The sequence below is a fragment of the Equus przewalskii genome, chromosome 25 (assembly GCF_037783145.1).
Source record: "Equus przewalskii isolate Varuska chromosome 25, EquPr2, whole genome shotgun sequence".
Taxonomy (NCBI): Eukaryota; Metazoa; Chordata; class Mammalia; order Perissodactyla; family Equidae; genus Equus; species Equus przewalskii.
In genome coordinates, this window is record NC_091855.1 from 2,961,543 (window position 1) to 2,972,457 (window position 10,915).

Consider the following 10,915-nt stretch of genomic DNA (forward strand, 5'->3'; position numbering starts at 1 on the left):
CGGGTAAGGGACCCGCCCCTTCCTGTCGACGAGGCTTGCGATTGGTTCTCGCCTTGCGCTATTCGAATTGATTGAAAGGTGAACGGACGGTTCAAAGGATGGGCGGGTCTGAAGGGATTATGCGGCGGGCTGGGGGCACCCGGGCTCCGGGGCAGGTACGGGCGCTCCGCAGGTGAGGCCGTGTGGTCCCAAATCTGCCCCGGAGCTTAGCTTATTGGATCGTCTTCTTCACTTAATATTTTTTAAAAGAGTTTACCACACCAGGTTTCTCTTTATGATGCCGGCTCAGAGCGCCAAGGAGTCGAAGAAAAGATTTCTTGAACTCTCAAGTTCTGATAGTAGTGCTCCTTTATTCAGAGAATAGCATGAGGACAAGACCCATGGGCAGTGAAGGGCTGCAGCATGGGGACAGGACCCATGGGCAGTGGAGGGCTGCAATGTGTTAGGGCTAAATTTATAAAGCATGGACTACACAAAGGAAAGATGATGTAAAAAGTCATTAAATGGTATCAGTGCAGGTGGGGTCTGGTTATTGTGTGGTCGTATAACTTTAGATAGGAATCGGGTCATATAGATTGGCATGTAGGCCAGAATGCCCTGGGCTTCTCGCCCTGGGGCAGCCTTGATTCACACCGTAAAATCCATCGGGTCATAGAGATTGGCATGTAGGCCAGGACACCCTGGGCTTCTCTCCCTGGGGCAGCCTTGATCCACATCACTTACATCACCTAGTGTTACTTTCCATCGTTGCCAGTCTTCTTCTTGTCCATTTTTTTATTGAGGCAAAATTTAAAATACCGTGGAAAGGATTGATCTTTTAGTGTGCGATTTCATGAGTTTTGCTAAACGCAAACAGCTGTGTAAGGACCACCCAATCAGGATACAGAGCATTTCCATCACCCAAGAGTTCCCTCATCCCCTTTCCAGTCGCCCACCCCTAGGCAGCCAACCTCTGCTCTGATTTCCATCACCACACACATAAAGAGGGTAGGTCCTCTTCCAGGTGGGCCTTCTTGCTCTAAGCATGCTTTCCAGATCCATCCCTACTGTTGCGTGATCAGGAGTTAGTTGTTTTATTGCTGAAAAGTATTCCATTGAATACTTTGTCTATCCATTCACCCGTTGCTGGACATCTGGAATGTTTCTGTTTCTAGCTATTATGAATAAAGTCGTGTGGAAATTAATAAACAGAAACTCATTAAATTGGAGTCTGGGGGCCCAAGGGGAGAGCTCTCACACCCTACCTCCTAGCAGAGCCCAAAAGGAAGAAGGCAGACTTCCTCTTCTTCACCAAGAGGCTCAGCCAATGAGAGAGAGTCACAACTCAGCTAGTGAAATGCTGCTACACCTCTGGACTCCTTGTTTACAATAGCCCTCCCAACTTCCTCTTCTGCCCATAAAAGAATTTCTCCTCCCCGTGCTGCTAGGGACTTGCACCTGGCTCACCATGGTTGCAGACTTCGAATTGCAGTTCTTTCTTGGTCCCAAATAAAACCATTATTGCTCGAGAGATAAGTGTCTGTCTGTCTGTTTAAGGTCAACAGTTGCTATAAACATTCTTGTACAAATCTTTTTTGTGGGCATGTTTTATTTCTCTTGGGGAAATATAGATGTGGTATTTCTGGGTCATTCTGGGTATGCTTAACTTTATAAGAAATTGCCAAGCAGTTTTCTAAAGTGGTTGTACCATTTTACGCTCCCGCTAGCAATGTGTGACAGTTCCAGTGTTCCTCATGCTTGCCAACATTTGGAGTCGTCACTCTAATAACTCCCCAGTGAGTGGGAAATGGTATCCGGTTTTAATATTGTAGTTCCTCAAAGACTAATGATGATGAGCATCTTTTCATGTGCTCATTGACTATTTTTATATCTTGTTTTGTAAAATGTCTGTTCAAGTTTTTTGTTTATGTTTTTAAAATTGGGGGTTATCTTTTTAAATTGAGTTATCTTTTTAGTATTCATTTGTAGGAGTTCTGTCTATTCTGGGTACAAGTCCTTTGTCAGGTATATGTATTTTGAATATATTCTCCCAGTCTGCGGGTTGTCTTTTTTCAAGAATAAACTTTTAATTTAACTTTTTTTCCCTCAGGAAGATTCACCCAGAGGTAACATCCATGCCAATCTTCCTCTATTTTGTATGTGGGATGCCGCCACAGCATGGCTTCATGAATGGTATAGATCCACACCCGGGATCTGAACTCGCGAACCAGGGCCACTGAAGCAGAGCACACTGAACTTACACCACTGTGCCACCAGGCGGGCCCCAAAAAACTTTTAATTTCAGAATAGTTTTAGATTCACAGAAAAATTGTAAAGATAGTAGAGTGAGTTCCCATATGCCCCACATCCATTTCCCCCTGTTAAATAGTATGGTACATTTGTTACAATTAATGAAACAATACTGATGATTATTATTAACTAACATCCATACTTTATTCAAATTTCTTTAGTTTTTACCCACTGATCTTTTTCTGTCCCAGGATTCCATGTTACATTTAGTCAGCAGGTTGCCTTAGGCTCCCTAGACTGACAGTTTCTCAGACCTTTCCTTGTTTTTGGTAACCTTGACAGTTTGAGGAGTACTGGTCAAGTATTTTGTAGAATACCCCTCAACTGGAATTTGTTGATGTTTTTTCCCATGATAAGCCCAGTCTTGGGGTTATGGGTTTTGGGGAGGAAGACCATAGAGATGAAGTGCCATTCTCATCATGTTACAGGAAGAGTACATAATATCAACATTATTTATCACTGTTAACATTAATCTTGATCACTCGGTTGCAGTAGTGTTTGTTAGGTTTCTCCACTGTGAAATTACTATTTTCCCACCTTTCCATGCTGTGCTCTTTGGAAGGAAATAACCATGGGCATCGATACTTAAGGAGTGGGAAGTTATGTTCCATCTTCTTGACGACAGACTATGAACATAAACTGTTTGGAGTGATTCTGCATGAGAGACTTGTCTCTTCTCCCCTTACTTATTTATTCAATCATCTATGTCAGGACTCGTGGATATTAGTTTATACTTTGGGTTATACTCTAATACTACTTTATTTTTTTGCTCAAATCATTCTAACTTTGGTCATTGGCACTTTCAGTTTATTCCTCTGTCACTTTGACATTTTCCCATCATTGTGGGGTTTTATGTTTTTGTTTGTTTGTTTTAGTACTTCCTTACTTTCTGTCTCTACCAGATGCTCCAGGTTCATCTAGTATTCTCCCTGCCCCACTACTAGAATCAGCCATTTCTCCAAGGAATCCAGGTTCCTTTTCCTGGAGAACAGTACTAGAAACTAAGATCTGGACACTAGACTTGGTCCTTTTTTCTAGGGAGTCTCTCAGCTGACAGAGTGGAGAAATATATCTGTCTATACTAACGTATGTATATACATATGTATAAATATTTCTATCTGTAACCCTCTGTATCTATATCAAGCTAATCACGAGTTCATGCTGATGTTTCCAACTCTAATCCATCACCACATGGATCATTCTCGTCTCCCCACCTTGCTTATCTGTAACCTCCTGCTCCACCAGTGGAGGACCTGACTCTGCTGGTTGCCCTTTCATTTTCTTCATAGCACCATTGGTGAGTAGAGGATTTTAAGTTTGATGAAGTCTAATTTATCAGTGTTTTCTTTTATCTTTAGTGCTTTGTTTCCTCTCTACCATGAGGTCATGAAGTTATTCTTGTATATTTTCTTCTAGAAATTTGGTAGTTTTAGCTCTTATGTTTAGGTCTGTGATCCATCTTGAATAAATTCATGTGTGGTATCGCCAATCTTTTTTGCTTTTTTTAATACATTGTCCAGGAGCACATATAAATGAAACCTGTATGTATGGCTGTTTGTGGGTAAAGTTCCCTATGCACACACTCAGGTGATTCTCTGAGTTAACTAAAAACTGTAGTACTTTAGTGCATTAAGAAATATAAGGGGCTGCCCCATGGCCGAGTGATTAAGTTCACATGCTCCATTTCAGCAGCCCAGGGTGTCACCGGTTCGGATCCTGGGCACGGACATGGCACCGCTCATCAGGCCATGTTGAGGTGGCGTCCCACATGCCACAACTAGAAGGACCCACAACTAAAATATGCAACTATGTACTGAGGGGCTTTGGGGAGAAAAAGCAGAAAAAAAAAAGAAGATTGGCAACAGTTGTTAGCTCAGGTGCCAATCTTTAAAAAAAAAAAGAAATATAAAAGAGAGCATAACATATGGGAAGGATGTAGCATTGAATGTTCAGTCCATTTAGCAACAAGGATGAGATTGGCAGCCTTGGAGAGAACAATTTCAGTGGAACAATGGTGGCAGAAACCATGCTGCGATGAATTAAAGCCTCATTGGCAATTACTGAAAAACAGGCCGAGAGTCTAAGTGAGGAATCAGAGTTTTTAGTGATGGAAAGGACGTTGAAGCTTAATGACTTGTACAAGAGGTCACAGCTAATTAAGCAGCAGAGCCAGGACTCAGATCCAGGTCTTTTCATCCTCCTGGCTGGAAACACGGCTTGTTTCACCGTTTACGTAAAGTATAGGCTTTGGAGTCAAATAAATGTGGTTTAAAATTGCTCCCTTACCTTGGGCAAGTTTTCTGCACTTCTCTGAATCTCTATTTCCTTATCTACCTTTTAGGTATGTTGAGAGGATTAAATGAAATAATTACTTCCAGTTCTGCTTCCTACCAAGATGCTGACAAAGTAAAATGACTGGCTCCCTCCCACAAGATCAACTTCAGAGGAGCTACAGAGGGGAAAAGAACCCCGCCAAGTTACCTGGTAAACACCAAATACTGAAAAAACAGAAAAGTCTGCGGCAGTGCAGCTGTCTGAACTGTTGTCTGTGAGAGGATGGGTATAGCCTGGGGCCGGAGGCAATGGAGGACAAAACAGGAAAGAAACTGGTAGAGTTTGGCTTTTGCTTCTCCCCTGCCATTCTCTTCGGACAAACTGTGCCTGTTCCTATAGAGCAGCAACAAAGATCTCCAGGACATACAGAGAGAAAAATACAAACAGATATTTGAAGGTGAGAAAATACCTTTGCAATGTTTATGTTGTTTAAAAAATGCTAAGACCATAGGAAAAAGAGAACATACATTCATAATCACCTAGAATTCAAGTCTCTAGATCATATCAAGTTTTGGAAAGTGGGCGTGAAGGGAAAACAAAGGGTAAGGAGATGCGCTAAAATTCTTATTTAATAAGAGGCTTTCAGGGGCCTGCCCCATGGCCGAGTGGTTAAGTTCGCGTGCTCGGCTTCAGCGGCCCAGGGTTCGGATCCTGGGCGCGGACATGGCACCGCTCATCAGGCCATGTTGAGGCAGCATCCCACATGCCACAACTAGAAGGACTACAACTAAAATATACAACTAAATACTGGGGGGATTTGGGAAGAAAAAAGCAGAAAAAAAAAAGAGGCTTTCACATGCATCATTGTGTTAAAAGTGGGAACACGGAAAAAGTAGAACAAACTGAAATTACAAATTCACATGACAGAAAAAGTTACAAACATATCAATAATTACGGTAAATGTAAATGGGGTACACTCACCAGGCAGAAGATAGATAGACTGAATTTTTTTTCTTTTTTGAAGATTGGCACCTGGGCTAACAACTGTAGCCAATCGTCTTTTTTTTCCCCTGCTTTTTTTCTCCCAAATCCCCCCAGTACACAGTTGTATATTTTAGTTGTGGGTCTGTCTAGTTGTGGCACGTGGGACGCCGCCTCAGCATGGTCTGATGAGTGGTACCATGTCTGTGCCCAGGATCCAAACCGGCGAAACCCTGGGCCGCCCGAGAGGAGTGAGTGTGCTAACTTAACCACTTGGCCATGGGGCCGGCCCCAGACTGAATTTTTTAAATCCAGATGTATGCTGTTTATAAGAGATATGCCCAAAGCACAAGGATATAAAGAATGAAAAATAAAAGGACAGTATATACTATATCAAGGAGATACTAACCAAAAGAAAGCAGGCACATTATTAGGAACGGAGAGGGACATGCTGCAATGATAAAAGATTCTAGGGGCCAGCCCAGTGGTGCAGTGGTTAAGTTCACGCCTTCCAGTTTGGTGGCCTAGGGCTCACTGGTTTGGATCCTGGATTCGGACATGGCACCGCTTGGCAAGCCATGCTGTGGTAGGCATCCCACGTATAAAGTAGAGGAAGATGGGCATGGATGTTAGCTCAGGGCCAGTCTTCCTCAGCAAAAAAGAGGAAGATTGGCAGCAGATGTTAGCTCAGGGCTAATCTTCCTCAAAAAAATAAAAATAAAAAAATAAATAAAAGATTCTATTTACCAAGCTAGAACAATTTAAAACGTATGCATCTAATAAAATAGCCTCATAATTAATGAGGCAAAAATTTACAGAACTACAGAAAAAAAATTGATAAATCTGCCATTATTGTGAGTGATTCAACACACCTCTCAGTGCCGATTGACCAGACAAAATTTAGCAATGATATATAGAAAATATGAACAAAACAATTAACCAACTTGACCAAATGAACATTCAACAGTCAGAGAATACATATTTTCCTTAAGTGCATATGGAAGAGTTACAAATGATCACACAATAGGCCATGAACAAAGCTTTGGCAAACTTCATAGATCCAATAAATTTAGAAATTAAGAGCAAAAACATAAATTTAAAATCCCTGTTTAATAACTTCTGGGTTTAAGAAAAACTTATGATGGAAAACTTAAATGTCTAAAACTAAAAGATAATGAAAAAGCAAATCAAAACTTATGGGATATAGCAAAATCAGTGCTTTGAAAGAAATTGTAAATGCTTATATTAGAAAAGAAGAAGTCTTAAAATTAATGAGATATGTGTCCCTCTTAAGAAATTATAAAAATAATAACTGAGTAAAGTCAAAGAAAATAGAAAGAAAAGAACAGAAAGCAGCGAAACAGAAAGATACAATAAGAAAATCAACAAAGTTAAAACTTCATTCTTTGAAAAAATTAAAATAGATAAAACTCTAGCAAGATTGATCAAAAAAAGAAGATACAGACAACATCATGAATGAGAATACACAAAGGGGACTGTATCAGTTATCTATTTCTGTGTAGCAAATTATTCCAAAATTTGTAGCGTAAAACAACCACCGTTTTATTTGCTCTTGATTCAATGGGTCAGGAATTTGGGCAGATCTCAGTGGAACAAGTCATCTGTGTTTCATGTCTGTGTTCTCAGCTGGGTTGGCTCAAAAGGCCAGGCACTGGCTGGGATGGGTATTGATCCCCTTTCTAATTCTCTCATCTCATTCTCCCACTAGCGTGAGAGGATCCAAGGCCATCTCACTCATCTTTGTGGGCCCTGTTGCTGACTATCAAGTGGGGCCATTCTCTCCACATGGTTAGTCTTTCCTTCTCCAGCAGATTCTCCATTTGGTCTCTCCAGCAAACTAGCCTGGACTTCTTTACATGGTAGCTGGGTTCCTTCTTGGCATATGTGGAAGGCCTCATAAGACCTGGATTTGGAAGTTCCAGAATGTCACTTCTACCTCATTCTATGGGTCAAAGCAAATCACAGGGCCGGCCCAGATGCAAGGGGGTTGAATCTTGATGGGAGGAGTAGCAAAGTCACATTCAAAGGGGAACGGGCACAAGGAGGAATGATTCATTGGGAGCCATTTTTAGCAATCCACAGGAGAGGCATAATTACAGATAAAGAATTAAAAAGATAAGAAGAGAATACCATCAAGAGTGAATGCCAATTTTGAAAACTTACATTAATGGATAAATTCAATAAAAAGCTTAAATAGCCCTACAACTAACTAAAGAAGTTAAAACTGCAGTTAAAAATCTTCCCATAAAGGAAACACCAGGTCCAAATGGGTTTATAGACAATGCGTTCTAACACGTTCTTCCTCGGTTCCTGGTTAAATTAAATAGCGGAAGGAAAGCATGTATAAAGAATGTAGTCCTCCTTACTGAAAGTAACACCTAGAACCTCTGAGGTTCCCACTATAAGTGGTGGCAGCTGTCTTTGCAGAGCCCGCTTATTCTCCCTGAAATATATCATCCCTTAGGGTCTTTAGTCCACATGGTCAGTCCACTGATTCCTTGTAGCGGAAACAAGACTGGCTTGTTTCAAACAGGACTTTATTTTAAATGCTAGACGATTATAAAAGGAAAATACCTGTCCTGCTGTATTTCTCCAATGTTTTCCATCGTGTAGACGTGAGGGTGAAGAGTTCGTGATATCTTCAGTGTTCTGAGGCAGCAAAGTGTTCCATCACGTTCTAAAGTCAAACTCTCATATTTTTCCTTAAAAGCCATATTGATGCATTTTTCTTGATAAAAGGTGAAGTCTATATGGAATTTATTTTAATATTAAAGTTGTATTTTATTCCCAAAATCTTCAGTGGAGGTAGATGCTCCAGGAGGGAGCCCCACAATTATCCTGTGATCAGGTGTTTTCCAGTGTGAGAAGCACAGAAGATAATCTGATTTGCTCCAGACCTGGTGCAGGCCCCCGGGAACCCAGAGATAAAGAGATCTTGCATAATTTTTCCCTCTTCACCTTCTTGCCTCTCTTCACATTTTCGGCATATCTGTTAAGCCCACTGCCCAGAGCCTGCTCCTACAGGTCTAGACAAGATCTGTCTACTTTTCTAGAGCTGGCCTGCACAGTGCTGGCTTCCTGATGGAAGAGCCACTTCTCTGTAAGGTGTGTGGGGTGACCTCATTCAGAAAGGCCATCTAAATAGAGATGTGGCTTTACTCTTTCAAACTTCAGCAGGATAATCATATTTTGATACAACGTAACAACCTCAATATTTAATGGAGAAAAATGCACATATACAGTCAGGGGAGAGGAGTTCAGTTGTACAGTGTCATCTTGGTTTTTTTTTTTTTTTAAAGATTGGCACCTGAGCTAACAACTGTTGCCAATCTTTTTTTTTTCTCTGCTTTTTTCTCCCCAAATCCCCCCAGTACATAGTTATATACTTTTTTTGGTTGTGGGTCCTTCTAATTGTGGCATGTGGGACGCCACCTCACCGGGGCCTGATGAGCGGTGCCATGTCCTCACCCGGGATCGGAATTGGTGAAACCATGGGCTGCCGAAGCAGAGCGTGTGAACTTAACCACTTGACCATGGGGCTGGCCCCCATCGTTTTATTATCGTAAGATGAAAAATTCCTGGCCAAGAGCTGAGCTGGATTTCAGTCTTAGCCACACCACTTATTAGATGTTTATCTTTGGGGAAGTGGTGGCTCTGACCCTTAGTTTCCTCGTATACAAACTATGGTAATGACAATATCTATCTACATACTTGATAGAGTTGACAGGATGAAATGGAAATAATGCATGTGAAAATGTTCTGAAAACTGTAAAGCTCTGTATAGATAAAATCTGCTGTTGTTGTTAAAGCATTGTTAATTGGAAAAAATGGAAACTATGTTTATAAATAAAATAGTTTATTTACACTATTTTTCCAAAATTACTAATTAGGCTCTCCTGATACAGGGTCTTCAGAAATATGTTTCCTAACAGTGATTGTCTGGAGGTAGTTATTCCTCTTAACAAATTCAACAAACAAGATAGGGATAGAAGGAAATAGAGAGAACCTCGGGAGCAAAATGAGCTACTGAATTTCTATGGAATTTTCTTTCTCGATGTTCTATTTGAGCACTTCTAGGTTCAACTCCATAATGAAATTGGCAAAGATAGCACAGTGCTTTGAGTTGAGATTTTTACCACCAGAAGGACACATTCTTCCTAGTTTGAAAAATATTGTTGTTTGTACTTATTAGTACAGTTCTGCAAAATTATTGTCCTTTCTATCAACTTTGTGAAACTTTTATGATGAATTCCAGCTTAAAATAATGCTGACCTAAAATCGGAATAGTATCTCAGTATGGAAAATGAATGAATCAGCAGTTATTGTAATAGTAGAACAAAAAAGCTGTCAAGAAAGAGGCTGTGGAAGAGGTCAGTGCCACTTAAAAATATAGAAAAATTCCATTATTATGTATTTTAGGGTAAATTAATACACATATGTAGAAGAAATGCCATAAATAAAATGGTGATTTTCTTTGTGGCAGGGAAATTATGCCAAAGTCATATTTATAACAGTGAATTCAGGTGTGTGGAGGGTGAATTATTTTTACAGAGCTGATGGCACTCTAAATTAATATGGTCATTTTGGAAATCACTTTGGCAGTATGTGCCAGGAGCCATAAAAACTTCAGAGCCTTTTTGACCCCAAAAAGCCATATCTGGTGATTTATCATAAAATCAGATGCCTAAAGATGTTCACTAGTTTCCTGACAATGAAGAACTGGAAGCAATTTAAACGTCAGCGATGGGGGAATGGTTTAGCAAATAGTCCCATCCATGTGATGGCATATCATGCAATCACTAAAACAAACTGTAAAAGCCAAACAACAACGGAGAAAAACGCATGTGAGGTACTGTTAGTGTTGAAGGAAATGGACCACGCTCATTCACTGTTGAAAACGTGAACCGGAATATACCAAAATTGTAATAGCGTGACAAAGTGGAGATAGAGAAGACTTTTTTCTTTCCTCTTTTCTTCAAAATGTTTGATAGAAGGATGCTGTTACTTTACAACTGCAAATGTGTGAAATTATTACCACAGCGACTGTAAGTTTTAGACGTCCGTGTTCGGTGGTTATTTGGAGGCTTGGAGATTATAAGATCTCAGTGTGTTTACATAGTTTGGAAAGTCGAGCAATTGCTCCTCTCCTCCAATTGCATGCCCGTTTTCAATCCTCTCAAAGGGTATTAACCAAATGGTAAGGAGGGGCCGGGCGGCAGGGAGGAACCCAGCAACCTCGAGTTAACCTAATTGTAGCATTAATTTGTATTATTCATTTACCTATTTTTAATCGTTATAGCACCTATCAAATTCAGATAACTGGTTATCTAATTTTTAATTTTTTGTGGAG